This window comes from Malus sylvestris, chromosome 16, assembly GCF_916048215.2.
Source record: "Malus sylvestris chromosome 16, drMalSylv7.2, whole genome shotgun sequence".
NCBI classification, from domain to species: domain Eukaryota; kingdom Viridiplantae; phylum Streptophyta; class Magnoliopsida; order Rosales; family Rosaceae; genus Malus; species Malus sylvestris.
The window spans coordinates 31,966,868-31,991,908 of NC_062275.1; the positions used below are offsets into that span (position 1 = coordinate 31,966,868).

Below are 25,041 nucleotides of genomic sequence, written 5' to 3' on the forward strand. Positions count from 1 at the left end.
ACGTCATGAAGTTGTGTGTTGCTCCCGTGTCCACCAACACACGCGTCGTCTTGTCACCAGTCTTGACGTCGACGAACACTGATCCTCCCCCAACTTGAGCCTTAGGTTGTGGGAGGGTTGTCTGGATGGCATTCAGTAGACGGATGCATCCCATACTTACATCGTTACTCTCCCCGGCCTTGTCCTCCTTGAAAGCCATGGCCTTAAGGGCCTTCTTTTGTGGGCAATCTCGCATCATGTGAGGGCCGTCGCATAGGTAACAAGTGGGTTGCCAAGACTTACCCTTGCCTTTGTCATGCTTATCGGCTTTCTTCTCCTTCGGTTTGCTTGTCTCGGCCTTGTCCTTCGGCTTATGTTCTCCCCCACTTCTCTCATGGTTACCCCTCTTCCCCGTGGACTTGGAATCACCTTGGTGGCTTGATTTAAACTCAATCAAGGATTCGGCAGCGGCAATGGCATCAGACAATGATTGCACGTGTCTCCTTTGTAGTTCGAGCTTTGCCCAATTTTGTAGTCCACTCATGAAGTACATGAGCTTGTCTTCCTCTAACATGTTGGGCACCTCGAATAACAAGCTCACAAAGGCGTTGACATAGTCTTTGACGCTCCCCGTTTGCTTGAGCCACCTTAGTTTCTCCTTGGCTTCGTACTTGGCATTTTGGGGATAGAAGTGCAACATAAGATCTTTCTTAAATTCATCCCAAGTAGCGAGGGAGAACGTACCTTGCTCAATCTCCATGCTTCGGCGACGCCACCACATAAGGGCATTGTCAGCTAAGAACATGGTTGCCGTTGAGATTTTGGACTCGTCATCTTCAAGCTTCAGGTACTTGAAGTATCGCTCCACGTTCCACACGAATGTGTCGAGCTCCTTTGCTTCCCTCTTCCCATTATAGGATTTGGGTTTAAAGGAGTCGATTACCTTGGAGTCCAACACCTTAATTTCCCTCGGCCCTTGCACGAATTGCTTCACGACTGCTTCTTTACAAAACGCCACATCTCCCTTAAGTTCCCTTGTGTCCTTTATCTCTTCTTGAAGTGCCACAAACCTTGCCTCTATGTTGTCAAGGTGAACCTGGACTTCCCTCCGCATCTTGTCTGCCATGGTGTTGAGAGCGCCAAGGAGCTCATCTCGTAGCCCTTCCACCAAGCCACGCAATTCATCCTTACCATTGTCCACCATGGTTTGGATTTCCTCCTTGTCGACAACGTCCTCATCAAGTCGAGTATCGAACTCGAGTATGGTTCGTTCCACCTTCTCGAGTCGCTCTTCCATGGTCTCCATCGATGCTTGCAAGTCCTTTAACTTTGGCTTGCTCTTGGCAACGTCTTGGACCTCTGCAGTACGCTCCCTTAGGTCGGAGACTCCGGACACCATCTCTCTACTTGCCATATCCTATTTTCCTTCAAGTGATTCACGAGCTTGGCTCTGATACCAGCTGTCACGGGATGACTCTTTAAGCCTTCCGCCCGTGCGGCACTTAGACTTGAATACCTCGACGAACAAGCTAAGTAAGCCTTCGAAGCCTCGCTTCCCCGGATCGAATCACAAAGAAAGCTAAGATAACTTGGAGAATGCTAAGATCACTTAGAAGATGGGAGAAAGGAAGCTTTGTATTGAAAGTTAAGAGAACTTTACAATTGCTTACAATTCTTGGATGGTTTGGCCAAATGGCCTTGCCTCCTATTTATAGGCCTAAGTCACCTCCTCAATGGAGGGTTCTAGAATCCCCTACTTACATCCAAAAATATCTAGCATAGTTCTAGATACAACTTGCCTAATCTAGATTATTCTAGGTGAGGCTTAAATATGTACACTTGTGTGGAGTGTTCCGGTATGCCCTAGATTATCTTGAATGCTCCGCCACGTTCTTGATTTCTCCGGGACGTTCCAGAAGCTTCCATGAAGACATGGCTTCATGGGCTTAGATATATGATGTCTTGGGCATTTTCTTTGTTTTTAACACATGGCCCGTGACACTAGGGATCCGTGATCGTGATCGTTTATCGTACATCGTACGGTCAGTTTTCGTTAGGTACTATTTATATTTAGTTTTAAATTTTGAAATGATTTTTGACAATACGATGTACGATGAACGATCACGGTTACGGAATCCTTAGGATCATTTTCCTATAAACACGCGCACAAACACTCTGCCCTTCCACTTCACGTGCCCTCTCGTGCTCTCCAGTTTGTGTGGTCACGGTTAAGTCACGTCAACATTTTATATTACTATTCATTTTTGTCTTATTATCTCTATAAAAAAAATAATATAAAATGTTGACGTGGTTTAATCGTGATCACAAAAAACAGGAGGGCACGGGAAGGGAAGTGGGAGGGCAGAGAATCTGCCTTCCCTATAATGGACACATGGTTAATGAGTTATGAGAGGGAAAGCCAAGTGGCAGCTCATGATAAAAAGAATGACAAATGTCACAAAGAAACATGACAAGTAGGATACAAAGATTACTATGGGGTTCTGCGCTGTCTAACAAGAATGGAAATGAAGGTTGTGATGAGTTGCAAAGGCTATACGTGTAGATTCATGCAAGTATAATACATATTTCCAAATAGATTTATAATAATAATAATTGTTTGTACCATACTTAGAGCTTCCGTATTTAGACCTCGTATAAATACTCGGAGGACTCAAATGTAATTATGTAATAAATAAAGAGGTAAATATGTAATAAGTGAGGAGCCCTTATTTTATAAAAGGACTCCTCACTCTCCTCATTAAGGGAGGCCAAGTTTAGGCCAAGATTGTGGGCAAGGCTTAGGCCACGGAAAATGGTCTAGAGAGAAAATAGGCTAGAGAGCACACTGCCTCTAGTCTTCTTGTATATTCCTCATTTAGAGTGAAACATATCAACATCAGTGTGGATGTAGTCCAAACATTGGGGTGAACCATGATACATCTTGTGTTCTTTACTTTCTTGTAGATTCACGGTCGGATTTATGTTGTTCCAAGACCCCTCCGGTTTTGTGCATCAACATTTGGCGCCGTCTGTGGGAATCGACACAAAAAGCTATTTCGGTTCTCTTTCATTTTTTCATCCCACCACCGTGAGACCTCACCACACTCCACCTTGAATCTGCAGAAACTCAGAACCTCCTTGGGCTTTTCCAGAAAAGCCCCACAAACACAAAGCCACCATGTCATTTCCTCTATCTTTCTCTGTCTCTCTGGGTTTCTGCTCATAAAAGAGCCCCAAAGATTCTCTATTTTTCTTTTTCAAAGTCCTCATTCTTTTTCCTTTTCTAAAGATCGAGATCTCTCAGCATGCATCAATACCAGATCTATCTCTCTCTTTCTCTCGCCCTCTCTATTTGCTTCCTTCTTTTTCCTTTTGTCATTTCTCCATTTCTTGCAAAAAATACATAGGAATTCCTCCACATCCACCACCACGATAATATTATGTCCGCACCTCATCATGATCAATCATCGAAGAAAAGACTCCACTCTCATCGAGGGCTCCTCATCCTCATCCTCATCACGATCCACTTCTCAACAACAACAAGCACCTCAACCCCTCAACCGCTTTTCCACCACATGCATCGACAGCCACCAACCCTGAAAGTGGCGATGGAAATCTCGATGGATGTGATAAAGTAGGTGTAGATCTCGCTTCTTTCCGAAACGAACATGTCGTCCTACGACCCAGACGACATGCCGTTGCCCAATCTGCCTTCGGTCGAAGAAACCCTGGCGGAGTTGGATCCGTCGCCGCCGTACCTGAGGTGCAAGCATTGCAAAGGGCGGCTGCTGAAGGGCGTTCAAACGCTAACCTGTGTCTTCTGCAGCAGAGAACCCTGCAATGACCTCCCTCCTTACCCCATCAATTTTGCGTGATACTTTTGGGTACCGGTGGCTACTCTAGTCCCTGAGCTTAAGTGGATCGGAGATAGTGAATTTACCTATTGGAGCAAATGAATTAAACAGATGATAGACTGCACGGAAGGCTGAGTTAAGTCTGTTTGATCTCTTAAATCTTAAAGTAAAATAAACCTCTAGGCAAGAGAAAATTGAGACTGATCTCTCAAATGAGACCCCCAATCTGCCCAAATTACCAGATTTGGCTGGAGTCAATCTCGACAACTTTTTCTTTGAAGGAAACTAAGACAGTGCTTCAAGTAGTTCTGAAGAGCTGTTTGGGTCTAACACACAGATTGTAAGTAAAGATAGTTTCCAAGGTCATGAAACTCTTAGTTTGTTTGAGAATGTAAAGCCTTTTGAGACAGTTGTGCAAACTACTGAAGGAGAGAATGGCGATTCTGGTTGGGCGGCAAGTTTTCAGTTTGCTGCTTCTAAATCACTTTCTCAAGCTCCCCGAGACCTTCCCCGATACTCAGGCCCCAGGCTCTCCTCAAACCAAAACTCCACTCAGTTTCACCATGTGAGGCAGGACAAGCAATAATTCAGAAAGCCCAGTGACCCATCCCCTGCATCTTCTTTGCAGGGTGGTAGCCATGTGAAATCATCTTTTGAAAAAGCAGAAAGGGAAAAGAAAAAGCAAAAGAAAGTCTACAGTTGAGTATGTCTGGAGGTGGAGAGACAGAGAGAGGTGCGGTGGAAAAGAAAAAGTAAAAGCAAAAGCAAAAGGAAAAGCTCAAATTCCCTTCAATTGTGCAGATGGGCTTTGCCAACCCTGACGTTTTGAAAGTTGCAGGAAAGGAAGTGGAAAACATGGCACATCCATACCCACTGTCATTGATGAACATTTTATTAAGTTGTTTTCTGCAAACTAGAGCAATTATTGTATAGTTATATTGATGTGTAAAAAAGGTAGCATGCCAAAAAAAAAAAAAAAAGGGCAAGCCCAATATAATGGGCTGGAATGTTATGTGGAGGGCGAAGGCCCATATGCCAAAAAAAGCTAGGCCCTATGGCTTCAAACTCTAACCTTCATCCTTCCACTTAAGGTTCACCCGCTATTATCACCAACCAGGTGATCAAAAGTACGTCCAGTACTCCAAATTTATTCGGCACCTTGTCGCTATTATCACCAACCAGGTGATCAAAAGTACGCCCAGTACTCCTAAATCATTCAGCACTCTGCCGCTATTATCACCAACCAGGTGATCAAAAGTACGCCCAGTACTCCTAAATCATTCAGCACTCTGCCGCTATTATCACCAACCAGGTGATCAAAAGTACGCCCAGTACTCTAAAAGTATTCGGCAACCTGCCGATATTATCACCAACTAGGTGATCAAAAGTATGTCCAATACTCCAAAATTATTCGGCAGCCTGCCGCTATTACCACCAACCAAGTGATCAAAAGTACGTCCAGTACTCCAAAATTATACATGAGCATCACTCATGTCAATCATACATAAACATTCATGAGCATCACTCATGTCAACATTCATGAGCATCATTCATGTCAAACATTCATGAGCATCACTCATGTCAACATTCATGAGCATCACTCATGTCAACATTCATGAGCATCACTCATGTCAATCAGCTTCGAAAGCTTCATTTACAGAGCTCTAGCTTCAAAAGCTTCATTTACAAAGCTTTGACTTCAAAGCTTCACCTACAAAGCTTCAGTGCAGGATATACAAAGACCGCCTTCAAACAACTGCCACTTCGGCCCATACATGGATCGAATTTGAAATCTTCAGCCAACAAACTCTATTGACTAAAGACTTGGGGGACTACACTATGTACCATATATTGGGCTTCCGCAACTGGGCCTCATGAAAAATACTTGGGGGACTTAGCCCATTATTTATGTACTGAGGAGCGAACCCTTATTTTATAAAAGGGGACTCCCTCACTATCATTAGAGAGCACCCATTATTCATGTATTGAGCAGCGAGCCCTTATTCTATAAAAGGGACTCTCTCGCTATAATTAGAGAGCATTGCCGCTAGCTGAGCAATCGCCTTGCTGCGAGCATCAACTCTAGCCCATCACTTATGTATTGAGGAGCGAACCCTTATTCTATAAAAGGGACTCCCGCATCATCATTAGAGAGCATCGCCGCCAGCTGAGCAACCGCCTCATCGCGAGCATCAACTTTAGCCCATCACTTATGTATTGAGGAGCGAACCCTTATTCTATTAAAGGGACTCTATCACCTTCATTAGAGAGCATCGCCGCCAGCTGAGCAATCGCCTTGCCGCGAGCATCACTCCTAACCCATCATTCATGTATTGAGGAGTGAGCCCTTATTCTATAAAAGGGACTCCCTCACTATCATTAGAGAGCACCTATTATTCATGTATTGAGGAGCGAGCCCTTATTCTATAAAAAGGACTCCCTCACCATCATTAGAGAGCATCGCCGCCAGCTGAGCAACCGCCTCGCCGCGAGCATCAACTCTAGCCTATCACTTATGTATTGAGGAACGAATCCTTATTCGCCGCCAGCTGAGCAACCGCCTCGCCGCGAGCATCACTCCTAACCCATCATTCATGTATTGAGGAGCGAGCTCTTATTCTATAAAATGGACTCCCTTACCTTCAACGCAACAAGCCGAGCCAACCAAGGCAACATAAGCCACAAACCGAGCAGCCTCGCAACATGTGCGACTTCTAATTAAGCATCATTTCAGATTAAGCAACGCCTCATATCGAGTATCAGTTTAAGACAACATCTAGTTACTTCGGCCCACACATGGACTGAATTTCAAGTCTCCAGCCAAAAGATTCTTTTGACTGAAAACTTGGGGGACTACTGTTTGTACCATACTTAGGGCCTCTGTATTTAGACCTCGTATAAATACTCGGGGGACTTAAATGTAATTATGTAATAAATGAAAGGGCAAATATGTAATAAGTGAGGAGGCCTTATTCTCCTCACTCTCCTCATTAAGGGAGGCCAAGTTTAGGCCAAGATTGAGGGCAAGGCTTAGGCCACAGAAAATGGGCTAGAAAGAAAATAGGCTAGAGAGCACACTGCCTCTAGCCTTCTTGTATATTCCTTATTCAAAGTGAAACATTATCAACATCAGTGTGGATGTAGCCCAAATATTGGGGTGAACCACGATACATCTTGTGTTCTTTACTTTCTTGCAGATTCACGGTCGGATTTACGTTGTTCCAAGATCCCTCCGGTTTTGTGCATCAACAATAATAATAATAATAATACATACATACATACATACATACATATTTTGAAAAATACGGGTCTCACAGGATGCTTCGTCGGGAGCATAGAATTGACCTGGACAGGATTTGCTAGTGCAGAAGCAGTTGCTGTAGTGTTCTAGGTTTCATTTTCATTTTTGTTAGGTTTGGCTCAACTTTTGTTTGGGCTTTGTTGGAATCAAATTCGCACGCTGTAAGTGGGGTTGAGCACAAACTCGAGCAACCTGCAAAACAGTAAACAACTGTGAGCAAGCCTAAGACCATGGAGCAGGTGTGCCAGCCAAAGGTTATCTGACAATCAAGTTAGTGAATGATTTTGGACTTAAGCTGTGGTCAAGAGAATTGAAATGTTTAGATTACGTTACCATAAATGAACTCTAGATAGACATATTTATACTATAGGGGTGAGAGACCTTTTTAAGATAAAATCCTCGTCCTAAGCCTGGGGAATCCTAGAAGATGTCTAGAAGTAGATATTACATTCTCTTTGGAATTTTGATTACTTGATGCATATGCCAATTCCTAGATTGTAGGAATTCCAAGACTTACAGGATCTGATTGTGTCCATATCTAGATCAAATCGTTTATCTTGTCGAACAAGCATGGTTATCAAGTGGAGTTGTTAGGACTTTGCCTATTGCATTGGAGTAGAGTGATGATGGCACCGCTACTTCACTTGTTACAGCTCCACCTTGAGCTGATAAGTCTATGGTCGGACTTCTGAGGTAACTGTATTCGAATTAGCCTTACTCCGACCCTGAAAAATCCATAATTGCCCCTAATATCCATATGAGAGGCAACCTGTTCCCCTTGAGGATGGGTTATTACCTAAAGACCATACCCTTCAGAGTAAGCAGAAATATGTACCATTTTAGTCTTCGTGAGTTCTGACCCTTGACATTAAATGGGGATTGTTGAGTCGCTTCGATTTCCATCACACATCTTCTAAAATCATGCAAAAAAAATCAAACACAACTGTGACTAGCACCTCCCCTTTGCGTGCATGATCCCCACGCATTTTATTTGATTGACTTTGATTCCCACGCACACCGTTCACTAGGTAGACAAACCTTCGTTTTCAACCGTGAGATCTTTAAGTGATTAGCCTTTAAATAGTCATTTCTCTTTGAGATTTAATAATCATTTTTGTTTCTGCAACATGGAACTTCTATGTTTTAACCAAAGCTTACTTTCCATACTCAGTTTTCTCCTTGATCTTTGATGTTTAAATATGTAAACCAAAAACTCCATTTGTTTTTGTCAATTTCTGCTAAACAAAGCCAAATAACACCCAATATAGCCATAGTCTTATCCTAATGTCCCCCACTTCTGGCGATTTGTTTTATATTATAACATTCATCCCCTTGTTAGCACTCTCGATGTAGGATTTGTATCTGAGTTCAATCTGTTTAAAGGTTTGTAATTCTTTTGGTAGCCTTTCATCACCGCTTTATACCTATTTGGTCCCTTTTACTAGGAATTTGATAATGAACGTGTGATTGTGTGACTATGTGCTTGTCTTCGTATCTATGAAGAGATTCTTAATTTGATAAATGTTTCTAAGTAATGAACTTCAAGAAATAAGTAAGCAATGGAACAAAATACGAATAAATTTGTGGGGCAAAGAGAGAGCTCAAAAGCCTCCTCGGTATTGATTTGGAGGAACATTACCTCCCAAACTTAGTATTTGTAAAGGATTCTCGTCATGATAGTTGAAGCACCACCTTACTCTTGTACCAAGAATTAAACATTAAGCTCATGAAGAATTCTCTACTTTTTCCTTACTAATACATTATCGGATTGGAGAAGTCCAAGCTTATGTTTGAAAATACCTGCAATAAGTGAATTAGTAACAACTTTTGACCCCACCCCAGTCTTTAGGGCAAGGACTTCAATACTTGCAATGTAGTTTAGAAATGGATTTTTCTTCCTAGACTGGATCGCGTGTCTGTTTCTAGTGAAGCTTGAACAAAAGTTCTTTGGAAATTTGGTCTTCAGCATGTGGGTCGGAAATAGCTTTTGAATTCTTTTGTCGGACCTTATGCGCCGGACCTGAGTGTTTCCAATCAAACTACCTTGGCTAGCTTGACCAAAGCACTTCTGTCAATCGGAGCTCCGTTGGAATAAAATTCCTTTTGGAAATTGCCTAGTTTGAATGCCCCTTCCCACTTGCTAACATACGATGTTGCAGAGCATACTTAACTTAATATGTTGGCCCGAGACAGAAATAATTGTACGTAGGGTTGGAGTTCAGAGCCATATTCAGATGATTTCCAGATCACCCTTTCTACTATTCCCTTGTATGGCCTGGAGCCCAAGTTTGAATGTTATAACCCACAACTTTACTAGTTGTATAAACTTTTTAGATGCCGGATGGGGCATTGGACTTCCGGGTCAGAGCGCCATGTCCCCCGCCAATCGTTACTGCGCTTATTTCGGTTTGAGTCTCCCAAACTGCTAACCGTTCAAGATGGACTGAGCTAAGAGAGGCTTATTTGACAGTGTTGCTTTGAACTTTTAGACTTGCGTTCGTGCGAAGTTTTCAAAGTTTATGTATTTGTATGGATAAGGTATTCCCTGCATCACCAAAAAAGAAAGAAATGATGGAACAAACATTAAAAATGAACTTCTTTATTCATAATCAAAGTAGGATTGATTTAACAAGGGGGTGTGATTGAATCCAGAAATGATTACATACATATCTCTGGGATGGAGAATCAAATCACTGATATAGTTCTAAGAAAAGATGATATGGTGTAAAAATTACACCAGGGATCACTTTTGACGGTAAGCCTATGGTGGGGCATGAGAAGGATGAGTTCTCCATGGACTTATCTTTGAATATCACATGGTTGAATCATGCTGGCTTTGAATATCACTCAAGAAGAGTTGTATGTGCTTTGTTGTTAGAGGTAGATTTCAAAACCAAGTTTTACTCTTGTTGTTTTGAAACAACGTCACTATGTATTGGTTCAAGCTGTTACACTCCTATACTTATGCACTGCTCTAAAATATATTACTTGAGGAACAAGTCTTGTTTTCAAATAACCAAGTGGGGGATTGTTGGGATATTGTGTTTATTGTAAAACATAGTTTCAATATTTTGAATTTTGAAGGAAGACGTTGGCTTCTTATTTTTGGGAAAGTGATTTTTGTTTAACAGCAAAGATTTTATTTTGAAGTGGGAGACCTATTCTTCCTTAACTAGTTGATTTAGTTCATGATTTGTTGGCCTGATTCTTTGGCCATTTTTCCCTCAACTTTCCAATGTTAAACTCCAAGCTTTTGTTATAAATATTAGCAAATCAAATGCAAGTAGCTTTTGTCATGAACAATTGAAACAAGTTTATCTACTACTATATTTACTTCTCAATAAATATGTAGTGTTTGAGTAACTTGCATGCACAAGATCTTAAACATCATGAATAAGTGAATGTAGACAATAAGGGACAAGTTGGGAACCTTGTAAAAAGATGAGTAAAATATGAAAATTTCTTTCAACCTCAATACTTTGCAGTCGAGTCGTTGTGGCAAAATAAAGCCATATTTTAAACCTATAACTTCATCTTCCAATTATTTGAACCACCAAAGTTTAAATTCCAGTTACATAGTCATGGTGATTCACACATGATATTCTTTCTTAACATTTTGTAAATGCCAAAATTCATATAAAACTTGCTTCACATTGTTAATTGTCGTCAATAAGCTTCACCTCGACAGATGATATAAAAAAAATATTACCTATCAACTTTCATATTCATCTTACACCATGGAAAAACTTTGAAGACTATATTACTATTGTTGATGCTACTTGGACACACAAAACTAACACTTTTTTTACACACTCTCTAATAATTGGTGAGCCCATACACAATGGTAGAGCCCACATGTATTAAAAATGTGTCAACAAGTATGTTAATCTTGTATGTCTGAATAGTTTTATTGTACTATTATATATTAGAACAATCCTTACATCATGATGAAAACAACTTTTGTGTCTTATTTTACCCTGAGTTCCAATTAGAATGTAAGAACCAAAATATTAAAGAAATAAAGATGACTTTGAAATCATTGCAAACAAAAGCAATGACTACTGTTGGTAATCTAGTAGCAGGTGAAAAATGAATTTTGGTATTGGCCAGTGGTGTAGATTAAAAGCTTTCATTATGAAGCAAACTTTCAATTAATTTCAAAAGCAAACATGATGGGAATACTTGATAGTGTAAATGGGCCATCTGACATATGACCTCTTGTCAGGTCTAATTTCTCCAAGCTTTCGAGTTTTGATTCTGTTATGGGAAAGTGAGAAATGATGCGTATTGTGCCACATTTTGCATGATGAAAAATCAATTTGTTGGCGAAGGTAGCTTGGCCTGACAAATCAGTTTGTCGGGAAAACTCCAATTCATATAAAAACTTCTTCACATTGTTATTTGTCGTCATTATATACCAAGTTTCTTGTCAACATATGATAAAAAATACTACCAACCAGCTTTGATATTCAGCTTACACCCTAGCAAAACTTGAACAATATATTAATATTATTGATGCTACTTGGACATACCAAATCAACACTTGTGTCGACACACTCTCCAATATTAGGTGAGGGGTAGTATTAAGGAGACCAACTTTTAAAACTAAATTTTGTAAACTATATGACATGGTTGTTAATGATTGGATGATTACTTATGTGTTGATTAACGTGCTTATATTTTGTTAGTGACACATCATATGATTTGCATATTTGGTTTAAAAAGTTTGTTTACCTAACATTACTAGGTGAGACCCACATGCAATGTTAGAGCTCACATCTATATATAAAGCCAACACAAAAGGTGAATAGTATTTTTGGTGTCACCAAGCTTCAACAAAAATATTTGGATAGAAATGGCACCAAGACTAAAAAACTTGAAAGGCATCGCAAAATAATGCATCAAATAAGGTAGGGGTATTTTTGTCATTTTAACAGTATTTTTTAAATAATTAATTTTTTTGTGCTGTGTTTGTTTTTTAATTAGTACCTCACAATAGGCTAGCAATAATGTGATTCAATTTCTCTATTTTTAAACACGTTCAAAACATCTTAAGAGGTGTGTAATGCTGGTTATAAAAAAGGTCTTTGGTATGCGGATAATAATGTGATTAAATTAGTTGTCAAATGATTATTTTTTTTTAACAAACGATATTATCTACACTAAGAGGGAGGGGGTGGGCTTAGCCTTACAATAGGCTAGCAATAATGTGATTCAATTAGTTGTTTATTAAATATTATTTTCTCTATTCTTAATGTAAATTCTATAGAGATCGATTTTATTATATGGATTCAGCAGCTTTAATTGGTTTATGAGGGGTTTCTTCTAGTATAATCTAAGATTATTCATTTGCTTCAAATATTTGACTTTTCTTTTATCAATTTACACATATAAATACATTTAAAACGTGTAGGTCACACATAGCACTCCATGATTCAAAAAATGTCATCTACACGCGCCTGAGCACGTGCATGAAGGCTAGTATGTTAGAAAATATGTGAACAAGTATGTTAATTTTGTCTGTTCAAATAGTTTTATTGTACTATTATATAATAGAACAATCTATTGGAACCCTATTGGACACTAAACTTATCTCATTCAGGTTTTGTGTTTAGTGGAAACTGAGAACAGTTAGAGTTAATAGGTGAATAAACTTCTTCCTTTAAAGTAGGACATTAAGGGTTAAACATGTTGGTGAGTGGATATCCCATGTTGGAGCACTATAGACGTGTGTTTTGAACAAACCGTTTTCCTTGATAGGAAGAACTTGTTATGGTTGCACGTTTATAAAAAGGATAAGTCCCTGTTCAAGAGGAACACATTCATATATCAGAAAATCTAGCCCTATTCTAGAAGAACATCAGGTCCTCCTTGAGTAGAAGATTTCCTTTTCTTTCCCTGCGATCAATGGCTTCACAAGGTCAGAACTAAAATCACAGTACTTGATGAATGTTCGTAATCTATGTTTGCGGCTATATTAAATGCCAACATTTGGTATCAGAGCATATAATAGCTCTTCATAGATTCTTTGATGCGTTTAAGGAAGTTTGCTTAATTGATTTATTCATCTTTTCGCGTTTTACTAATGATTTGGTTTCTTGAGTATCACAAGTACAGGAATGGATCTTGCGCTAAGATAATTTAAGTTCCAGCCTTAACATCATTGAAGGATACATGCGGATAAAACCATTTAAAACAAATATTTGTAAAGCTAGTTGGATTTGTAAGTCATGACATGATAATGTACTACTCCAAAGAGAAGAGGGTTAACTAGTTGGATTTGTGAATCAGTACATAGGTTTTTAATGAATGTTTGAGCCAACTATTTTCTTATCCAAAGATTTGAAATATGTGTTGTAACTTAAGTATTTGTTAGAAGGGCTATGTAATTAGGATTCATATGGTTTTATGTGCATAAAACTGCAGTAATGTATCTTGCCCAAAGGTGTTGCATATACTGTGATAGTTGTAACATTGTCAACAATGTTTAACTTTTATTTGGTTTGACAGTGAATGCAAATGCCCTGAGCTTTTCCTCCATTGAACCACTTAATGGAGGGAATTTCAAAAGGTGGAGACAGGATGTAAGGATCGTGCTTGGCTTGATGGACTATGACCTTGCACTGAGGGAGGATGAACTACCTGTTATGACAGCGAACAGCACTGCAGAGCAAAGGTTGAAGTCTGAGAAATGGGAGAAGTCAAACCGAATGGCTCTCATGGTCATGAAAAGGTCCATCATTGACTTCTCAAAAGTTTGATGGCAAAACAAGTGTCAGGGAGCATATACTAAAAATGGTGGAGGTTGCAACCAAGCTCAAGGATCTAGAGGTGCCAATCGAAGATTCCTTTGTTGTTCACATGGCTTTCTCATCCCTTCCTGAGTCATTTGAACAACTTAAGGTGTCATACAATACTCAAAAGGAGAAATGGAGTCTCGATGAGATGATTTCTATCTATGCACAAGAGGAGAGCAGGCAAGGGTGCGGTGGTGAATCTTGTTGACTACAATGCAAGTAAGAATCCTATGGTGAATGCTGGTAAGCAGACTAAGCTTTTTAAATCCTCCACTACTACTACCAATGTTGCTTCTTCCTCTACAGGACCTCAAAACCTTAGGCCAAATTTGGAGAATGTGAAATGCTTTTTTTGCAAACAATATGGACATTTGAAAAGGGACTACGAGAAATGTAAAAAATGGGCAGTGAAGAAAGGAAAAGGTACAAAGATTTTCAATGTTTTTGTTTGTTTTCAAACTTTACTTGTTGAAGCCCCTCCAAATACTTGGTGGTTTGACACTGGTTGTTCAGTGCATATTACCAATTCCTTGCAGGGATTTTCAAGAAAAATGTCAACAAGTAATGAAGTCTTTGAAGTGCATGTGGGCAATGGGAATAAAGTGCCTGTGGAAGCAACCTCAAGTTGTCGTCAGGCTTTATTTTAGAACTTTTAGATGTACTTTATGTTCCTACTTTAACTAGGTCTTTAATTTTTTCTTCAAGACTTGTAAAAGACGGTTTTGCTTTCGTTGGTGATGATGAAAGCATAAGGATCTTTATGAAAAATAATTTGAGTCAATTGCTGGGCGTTTGCCTTTTAGATAATGATTTATGGAAATTAGATTGTGTTGTCATGAATGATTTAAGTTGTTACACTTTAGACTCTTTTGTTCGAATGAAAAGGCCCTTATCAAATGATCTTTCTTCCATGCTTTGGCATAGAAGGTTAGGTCATATTTCAAAGAAAACACTGCAGCATTTGGTGCATGAAAATATTTTGCCAGCCTTGGATTTTAACGACTTGCATGAGTGTGGATTGTTACAAGGAAAATTTAACTAAAAAGGTCGTACCCAGTGCACAAGGCTCCCGCTTTACGCAGGGTCTGGGAGAGGTGAATGTCGGCTAGCCTTACAAGGAAAATTTAACTAAAACAAAAAAAAAGGATGTAACAAGAAGTAAAAAACTGTTATAAATAATTCATTCAGATGTTTGTGGTCCTTTTCTAGTTAAAACAATCTATGGAAGTATTTATTTTGTGACTTTTATTGATGATTTTTCAAGGTATGGAAGTGTCTCTCTAATTTCAGAAAAATCACAAGTCCCAAATTGTTTAAAATTTTTTAAAACAGAAGTAGATAACCAATTAAACACTACAATTAAGGTTTTGAGATCGGATAAAGGAGGAGAATACTTTGGCAGGTTCACCGAGGTTGGGCAACAAAAGGAACCGCTAGCTATGTATCTAGAAGAATGTGGCATCCAAGCTCAGTACACCACACTTGGGACGCCTGATCAAAACAGTGTGGCAGATAGGAGGAATAAGACATTGATAGAGATGACAAGAAGCATGATGAGCAGATCGGTTCTTCCTCAGTTTCTTTGGGGAGGAGCATTAAAGATGGAAAACTATATAGTGAATCGTGTCCCTAGCAAATCAGTGAGCAAGACACCCTTTGAACTTTGGACTTCGAGGAAACCTAGCATCAATCACCTACATGTATGGGGTTGTAGGGCAAAAGCAAGAATATATAATCCACATGAAAAGAAACTTGATTCAAGAACAGTGAGTTGTCACTTTATTGGCTTTCCTGAGAGGTCTAAAGGATACAAGTTTTACGTTCCACACTTGCAGACTAGGGTTTTTTAGACTAACAATGCAAAGTTCATCGAGGAAGAAGTGAATGGTGATGAAAATGCAAGCAATTTTGTTTTTCAGGATCTTGGGAATCCCATTGATGTGTCGAGCAATAATGATGAAGAGAGTCAAAGCCTTGGAGAAACTATAGTTTTTTCAAACTTGTTTCTCATAGCCATCATATGAAAATAATGCTGCAGAGGGTCATCAAATAAATGAACCACAACAAGATGGACCAATAGTTGAACATAATGCTGATAAGTTGAAACTTCCTTGGAAGCACCAAGAAGAGCCTCACAAAGAATTCGCAGATCAGCGATTCCAGAAGATTATATCACTTACTTTTGTGAAGTTGAGCATGATGAAGGTATAATGACTGATCCAGCAACTTACATGCATGCAATTAAAAGTGAAAACTCTTTATCATGGCAGGGAGCAATGGAAGAGGAGATAAGGTCTATGCATTCTAACCATGTGTGGACCCTCGTAAAGAAGACATAATCTATAATACCCATTGGATGCAAATGGGTGTACAAAACTAAGAGAGATTCGAAAGGGAAGGTTGAAAGGTTCAAAGCGAGATTGGTGGCTAAAGGCTTCACTCAAAGGGAAGGGGTAGACTATAATGAAACATTTTCTCCGGTGTCATCCAAGGATTCCCTACGGATAATCTTAGCACTTGTGGCACACTTTGACTTGGAACTACACCAAATGGACATCAAAACAGCATTTTTAAATGGTGAATTGGAAGAGGAAATTTATATGAACCAACCTCCTGGTTTCATTGAAGAGGGCAAAGAACATCTAGTTTGCAGATTGAGCAAGTCTATATATGGTCTAAAACAAGCATCGAGGTAATGGTTTATGAAATTTGATGAAAAGGTAACTTATATTGGCTTCGCTAAGAATAAGGTTGATGATTGCATTTATTTTAAAAGCACTGGTTCCAAGTTCATTTTCCTTATATTTTATGTTGACCATATACTTCTTGCAAGCAATGATTTGAACCTATTGCTTGAAACCAAGTTGTTGTTGTCAAATACCTTCGATATGAAAGACTTGGGGGAGGCCTCTTTTGTATTCGGCATAGAGATTAAAAGAGACAGGTCAAGAAACTCGCTGGGGATTTCGCAAAGGTCATACATTGAGAAAATATTAAAACGTTTCAACATGGAAGGATGTTCAGGAGGAGAAGTCCCGGTGAGCAAAGGTGACAAATTGAACAAGGAGTAATGTCCTAAGAATGACTTGGAGAGGAAAACCATGTTGAACAAACCCTATGCTTCATTGGTGGGGAGCTTGATGGATGCTCAGGTTTGTACTAGACCTGACTTAGCTTACTCAATTAGTGTACTTGGGAGGTATCAATCAAATCCTGGAGAACAACATTGGGTGGCAGCTAAGAATGTAACGAGATATTTGCAAAGAACAAAATCACACATGCTTGTGTATGGAAATAGTGAAAATCTAGAGGTGGTAGGGTACTCTGATTCGGACTGCACAGATGATAGAAGGTCCACAAATGGTTATTTGTTCTTCATGGCTGGATGAGCAATCTCGTGGAGAAGTGCAAAACAGAAGACACTTGCAACATCGACCATGCAAGCTGAATATAGTGGACATTATTTCAAGACCAATTGTTATACACTGCGACAACAAAGCTGCTGTATTCATCTCTAAGAACAACAAGCAATCTTCTGTAAATAGACTGATGGACATCAAATATCGATCTGTTAGTGAGGATGTCAAAAGTGGTTTGGTGGTAATTAAGCATATTAACAATGGTTCGATGATAGCAGATCCCCTAACCAAACCATTACCAGTTGCAGTGTTCAAGCAGCACGTTGCAAAAATGAGGGTACTAGAGTCTTTTGATTCTGTGACTGTGGGAGTAAAACTTAGTCTTGTCTTATTTGCTTGCAATAGATGAATTCTAAATTTATTTCATGTACTGCTTTTGATTTGAGCTAGTAATCATTAATGAGACTTGGCTGAAAAGCTATGATCATATAAATGATATTTTTGCAATGAAGCTCGATTGTTTTTAAAAGCTTTTCAAGTGGCTATTTGATCCTACTTTTCAGCATGCAGAAAAGTTGAAGTTGGTTTGTTGTTAACTAAGGCAACGCTAAGGTAATGGGGAATCTAGTGGGAGCATACAGTAAAGCTCTCTTATAGCTAACATGTTTAAGCATCATACGTGAATAATTACATGTTATGGTGATTTCAGAGTGGCTGCACCATTTTGTGCAAACTTTTCTGAAGTTCTATGACTTGAGTCATTCATGGTGGATGTGTTTATTTATTTATTAACTCATGTGATCAATAAAGAATTGTTGTTAGTAGAAACATTGCTCAAAACAAAGACGATGAGTTTAGGTCCAAGTGGAAGAATGTTGGAACCCTATTGGACTCTAAACTTATCTCATTCAGGTTTTGTGTTTAGTGGAAACTGACAACAATTAGAGTTAATAGGTGAATAAACTTCTTCCTTTAAAGTTGGACATTAAGTGTTAAACATGTTGGTGAGTGGATATCCCACATTGGAGCACTATAGACGTGTGTTTTGAACAAACCATTTTCCTTGATAGGAGGAAACTGTTATGGTTGCACGTTTATAAAAAGGATAAGTCCCTGCTCAAAAGGAGCACGTTCATATATCAAAAAATCTAGCCCTATTCTAGAAGAACATCAGGTCCTCCGTGAGTAGAAGATTTCTTTTTCTTTCCCTGTGATCAATGGCTTCACAAGGTTAGAACTAAAATCACAGTACTTGATGCATATTCGTAATCTATGTTTGCAGCTATATTAAATTCCAACACAATCCTTACATCTTGATGAAAATAAACAAACAAAAACTGAAAGAGTAATATGATTTGGATACACAAATTAACACATTTGTTGACATTCTCTAATACAGGTGCAGTGCACATATAGTGGTAAGACTGATCTCTATTGAAGAGTGCGTCACTAAGTGTGTTTTTAATTTTTCCTGATCAAACTATTCTACAACGTACTTTGTACAAGATAACAACATACTAAAGATGCTGCAGCTGGCTAACTAGTTATTTTTTTATAATTATATGCAGCTCTGAGGAGACAAATTCCAGAACAATAAAAGAGCACCGCGGTTATTCATCGTCTTGATTAGCTTCTTATTTTATTTATTTTTCGATCATCTCCTGAGCTAAGGGAGGGGATCCTCCTGACCAAGTGTTATGGACCATTGGATTTTCATCCAACAGTTATAATTATATTAACTTTAAAAGGACCCACCTGTTTGTAGCCGTTGGATAAAAATCCAACGGTCTATAACACTTGGTCAGGAGGATCCTCTCCATTAGCTCAGGAGAGGATCCAAATCCGTTCCTATGGGTCGTAAAGCAAGATGTAAACGTAGAGTAGGTAAACCTCGTGTGTTGCAAATCTTTTACCTTTCGGGCAGAAAACAAATAAGAAAAAAGAGGAAAGTTTTTTGCTTGCTTCAAAATTCATATGTTAGTGTATTCAAATACACAATAAGGTCATCAATGCATTATGGCACGGAATGTTGGACGGTCAAATATCAACGTGTACAAAGTGAGTGTGAGATGAAAATGCTTCATTGAATGTGTGAGTACACAAAAAACGATAGGATTAAGAATGAGGATATCTGAGGTAAAGTAGGAGCAGCTAAAATTGAAGATAAGATGAGAGAAAATCGATTAAGGTGGTTTAGACATGTGAAATGAAGACCTACATGCGCTTTGGTTAGAAGATATGATTACGAGACAGAAGCTCAGCGGCAAAGGGGTACACAAACACAAAATCACGTTGTCTTGAAACTTCAAGCATATAACATATTTGGGTGGACTAAATTGCAATTCTATGACACTGAATTCTACATTTTCTTCCGCATGCACTTGAACTTCCTTTAAATTCTCAATCGAGTACACCTAATTTCCAAGATTTCTGTGTGAACAGTACAAAATTCTGGCTTCAATTTTCACCTAATTTCCAAGATTTCTACGTGAACGGTACAAAATTCCTACTTCAATTTTCTCATCCAAACACATTGATTTTGTAACTTTTAGGTACTCTCATATTGCCTAAAAATTGAATGTGAAATCATGATCCTCACCAGAATACCAGACAATAAAGTAAGGTGGAGCATCGCTCAGGTTAGAAACCATGTAGATGCACTCATTTGGAAAGTAACAATTCGGGGAAATGGCTTGGAACGATAACGAAAAATTACACATCTCTGCATTTACATTTGACATCAAATATACATCACAGTATCTTCATAGGAGACAATATACATGATGAGCTTTTTATTTTAATCCGCACACAATTAGCTTTAAATTGGGAGTAGCCTCTCCATAAATGGGGGTAAGGCTAGCCGACATTCACCTCTCCCAGACCCTGCGTAAAGCGGGAGCCTTGTGCACTGGGTACGACCTTACACAATTAGCTTTAAAATTGATAAATAACGTAGCAGTCGTATCCATTGCTGAATCATCTATTGGAAAAAAATCGAACTTACACACAACTTAGAGAAGGAAGCAATCTATCATATGGAAAACCACATCCGCACCATCAGAATTGAACCAATAACTCTTCACCTGTATGCATGAGGAAGTAGATAGACGTAAGAAAAAGAAAGCGCAAAACACAACACGCTTCGCTATGAAAATAACTTGTTACTACTACTTACTAGTACAGTTCGTTGGGAACTTCACATGTATAAAAAGGCTTAAAATCTATGAACTAACTTCAACTCAGTAGCATTCTGCCTATAGACTATCTCTGAGTTAAAATGCCGTCCTTCAATATTTGGTATAAAACAAAATTATGGGTCTACCACGGAAAGGAAGTGTTTGGACCTCTGAAAATTTTATAAGTTTAAAAAATGAGCTCACAACAAAGCATTTTATGTGTTTGTATATTCCACTAATAAAATCATACAAAGTGTAGAAAAGCCATAGGAACAGAGCCAACCAAAACTTGCCTGAATGGTATTATGAGCAATATATCGTTGTGTGCTTTTCTTAAAGCTAACATCCACGCGTTCCCAAGGTATCTGAGTAAGACCTCTAATCATCTCCTCTACACGCAGGAAGGGACAATGCAATTTCAAACTGAAAGTAAAATTTGAATATATGAAATCGTAAAAAACAGTATTCTGTCATGAAGTCTAACCATCCCCGCCCAACCCTCATCACCATCTGGGAGAAAGCCCAGGTCCTGAGTTTTTTCAATAGTAAAGACCAACCCAGCAGAGAAAGTTTGACAAACCTTCCAAGTCTATGTTAAAGTCTTGAGCACTTGACGATGCTTTAATATGAATATGATCAGAAGTTTCTCGCTTGATATATACAATATGTGGATATCTCTCATCGGTTACAAGGAGGTTGGACTGCAAATAGAATTGAACAAAAAAAAAAGAAAAAAGAAAAAAGATCGAAGTGTGTTTGGAACCTTAACAGATAGGTACACCCTGAACAGGCATGCAAGACATGAAGTGAAGAGTAAACAAGCAAAACCTACCTTTGGAAGTTCATATTGACGCCGGATTGATGATGTTCTCCACCCAACCATATCTTGAAAATAAGTGAACATAAAACAAGATTTCCTCTGGTTCCAAAATGAAAATACACAAATATACCATAGATCCAAATTTTAATAGCAAATTAAACAGGAAAAAGGATACAATCATAATTTGCATTAGCATATGCCACACGACATTTAAATGCACGTAATGCTGATCTGTACAGGCAAGGAAAAGATTATATTACCATCTACAAAATGATTATAATTCAAATCTTTCATGAAATCGAGGAGTATTATGGACATACTAATACTAACATGAATTTTAGGTCATCACAGTCATTAACCATTCGAACAAGAAGAGGAGGTCTGCCATCATCATCGTCTGTTAGGAAGAGATACTTCCCAGATCTCCCAGCAATAAAGTGTGCAGTTTGAGAAGCTCTTCTCTCGAGAAAAGGAAGACCACAGAGAAATGGGAGCTGCGAAAAAAAAGTTAACAAATCAGATTCATGTTCACAGGACTCGCATATTTTCTGCGAAGATTCTCTAATGTAGAATGGAAGTAACAAAAACATTAGGAATTCTTAAATTCGCAGCTACTTTTCATCACTACATACTCTATTACTCATCATTTGTGTGCGTAAATTGCTCAATTTTGTTTATCCATAGAAAATATAAAGAAAATAAACATATCCTACCTGTTTATTTCCCCACGAACCAAGATGTGGTGTTGCGACCGTTATAAAGTTCATTGCTTCCAGTCCAGCAATTGTACCATGGTGAGGCTGGTCAATGGATTGTGTCAAATTATTTGTATGCCCATCAATTACGCAATTACCATTTTGACACGACGGTTCTGATTTTGGAAAAGGTATACAGCCTTCCGATGGCATACCTTGCAACCAACCCACCTAAGGAATGAGCCACAAAGGATATTTTCCGCACCTCAAACCTCTTTCTGATGACAGCTAATACCTGCATTCCTTTTAACTCTGTAATTTATGATTTGCCCATAGTTTCAAATAAATAACATTATAAAATTAAGATTTACCTTTGCAGTTTTCTTATACATTGTGAGTACCATAAGCGTTATTATGATTAAAAAAAAAATGCCCACGTTAGTATCATAAACCAAGGCATGCTATGTTAAAATATGCGGATTAATATTCTATTACCAAATACCTCTTCAGCTAGCCTCTCACCCATCAAGTCAACACCATCAAATGTCAATCTTGAAGAGCTACATTCATTACCTGCTGGAAAAATTCCAAGTCAGAAACAATCATGTATTCTGGAAATAATATGATTCCTCAAGTAAATTTGCAGCAAACAAGGAGGAGCATGCATATTTGCAAGTTTGATCACTAATAGATATCAGATACAGAAGAGACTTGGAAAGGGGTTTTTTAAACATCTTTTATACTAAAGTCCATATAGGATTATAGCATATGAAGCCAAATTCAAACTTGACCCTCCCCAATTACATAAATGTTTACAAATTGAAAAGACACTAAGATACTTAGGTACTTAGTGAATAAGACCCTTCAGTGCACATGTAAGAAGAAATCATAAGCGAAAAGAAGCACTAACGGTGCACAATTACTTTATCAGGAAGCTTTTTCACAAACTGATCAGCAGCGTATCTCCAGTCTGAAGCACTGAAATCATGGAAAAAGAATTTCACATGAAATGCAAGAAATAAAAAAAAAAGGTTTACAAAATGGCAAAAAGAAAAAATTAGTCAGGGAAGGACAAAAATAAGAATTTAGGCCTTGTTTGGTTTCTAGGATTGCATTGGAATACATAACTCATTATATTCAAGGTATATTGAAGATAGAGGCAATTGATTTTTCATTTTGAGGGGATTAGACATGAAGAAAACTTATCCCTTCTAATCTTACCATTTGGTGGGGATTGGAATAGAGAAGTTTCCTTAATAAGTGATCCACCTACCTTCAAGTTGGACACAATTCTATCATTTCTTCCTTCAACATACCTTCAATATTTTGGGTTATCCAATCCAATCAAGTCCTAGACACCAAGCGAGGCCCTAAAATGAGAATATCTTCAATTAAATAGAGGGTGATATTTGAAGAGAAGTCTGTCAAAAGCTCAAACATAGGAAGAAGAAATAATTGAAATCACAGAATGGCAGACAAGGTAGAGGGTACAAAAGTGATTTAAGGGATGAGATTCAACTCTTGTTCATCTGTACATCCTCTTTAAGGGTAGGTTTTGAGCACTACACGTTTTATGTAGTCTTTGTTTTTACACAAGGCTGCACATAAGTTAAAGAAATGAGATTCCCAAAAGAGGCAATCAGACTTTAGGGGTGTAAATGAGCTAAATCAAGTCATATATTAGGGTGCTTAGGGTTTAGGCTTGGCTTGACTTAAGTATTCTGAAGTCAAGCTTGAATCAAGCTTGGCTAAAATATTTCTTTCCGAAGTTGAGCTTGATTTGGTTTGTATCTGGGACGGGGGGGCAATCTTGAGCTCATCCTGGCTTGGTGTGAACACGAGAAAGTGAGTCTTACAAGTCAAGCTCAAATGAACCATCCAGCACTCAAGCTGAAGTCAAGTGATCTCGAAGTGATGAAACTTGAGCTGCTCATACAAAAGTTGAGCCTGATTTTTAACAAGCTCAATATTTTGTGTATATCTCTTCTATGCGTCCAAGCACAATATGAATCCAAGTGTCTCTAGCCTAGTCAATAACCTACCTAAGGCCCTGTTTGGGATTGAGGTGATTTTAAAAAAAGCCACTGTAAAAGAAAACTGAGGGTTATTTTTGTGTTTGGTAAACTGAAAAAAAAGGGCTTATTTTGGAAGCTGCTGTGAGAATAAGCTGAAAATCAAAGGAAAAACTGAAGCTGCTATTTGCTGCTTTGAAAAAAAACCAGTTTTTTCAAAGCACACGGAGCTACAGTTCTCCTCTAATGAAAAGACACACTATCATCCTGCTTTTTTTTCCAAAAGCACTTTCACAAAAAAGTTTACCAAACACTCTACTGGCTTTATTTCACAGCCGCTTATTCTCACAGCACAGCCGCTTATTCTCACACCAGCTTTTTTTCAAAGCACAGCAATACCAAACCAGCCCTAAATCATCTTGTCGTTAGACTTACTTCACTCCCATCCAATCCAATGTAAGCACTGGCCTGCATTCCAAAACCCCATTTTCTCCCTATCTCCACAAACCCACTTCCCTAGTGAAATGGCAGTTCAATATTATCATAAAATCACATTATAATTTAACTATGTTTTTACACATTATCAAGTATATTGAAAAAATAAGAAAGACCCACAAACTAAAATTGGGAAGATGATGTACCTGCCGATGATCCTATTGACCATAATGACAAGATGTTCCGGGGCGGCAAAGACATCTTCCCCGCCGCTGTCGATCTCCACCTTAATCCCCTGGTGAAGGGGGTCCCGGAAGCATCCTCCGGCTACAAATCGGCGGAGCAAGTCCATCCGAGTCCTAGTGATCCACAGCCCACGGTTGGAGGAGCTAAAGCCCAGGTGGTTGATGGAGCACAGCGCCTCGAAACAGCGATGCTTTCGCGTCCGGGTGGCGGCACGGAGGACGGGGATTGCGGAATAGAGCGGAGAATTGGTCGCGATCATGTGTTTTTAGAAAGAGAGATTTGGGGTTCGAAAAAGTGTTGGGGTAACGTATGATGAGCAGTGCAAGAATCCTAAATTGCAAATAACAAACATCTATCAGAGTTAATA

At 38.8% G+C, this 25,041-nt stretch overlaps 3 pseudogenes; 2 read left to right on the plus strand and 1 right to left on the minus strand.

Moving 5' to 3' along the window:
* Window positions 1-3,554: 3,554 nt before the first annotated feature.
* LOC126609288 (uncharacterized) lies at window positions 3,555-4,455 on the plus strand (annotated as a pseudogene).
* A 9,540-nt stretch (window positions 4,456-13,995) lies between these two features.
* LOC126607296 (uncharacterized) lies at window positions 13,996-14,496 on the plus strand (annotated as a pseudogene).
* A 5,496-nt stretch (window positions 14,497-19,992) lies between these two features.
* On the minus strand, window positions 19,993-25,041 carry LOC126608955 (uncharacterized; annotated as a pseudogene).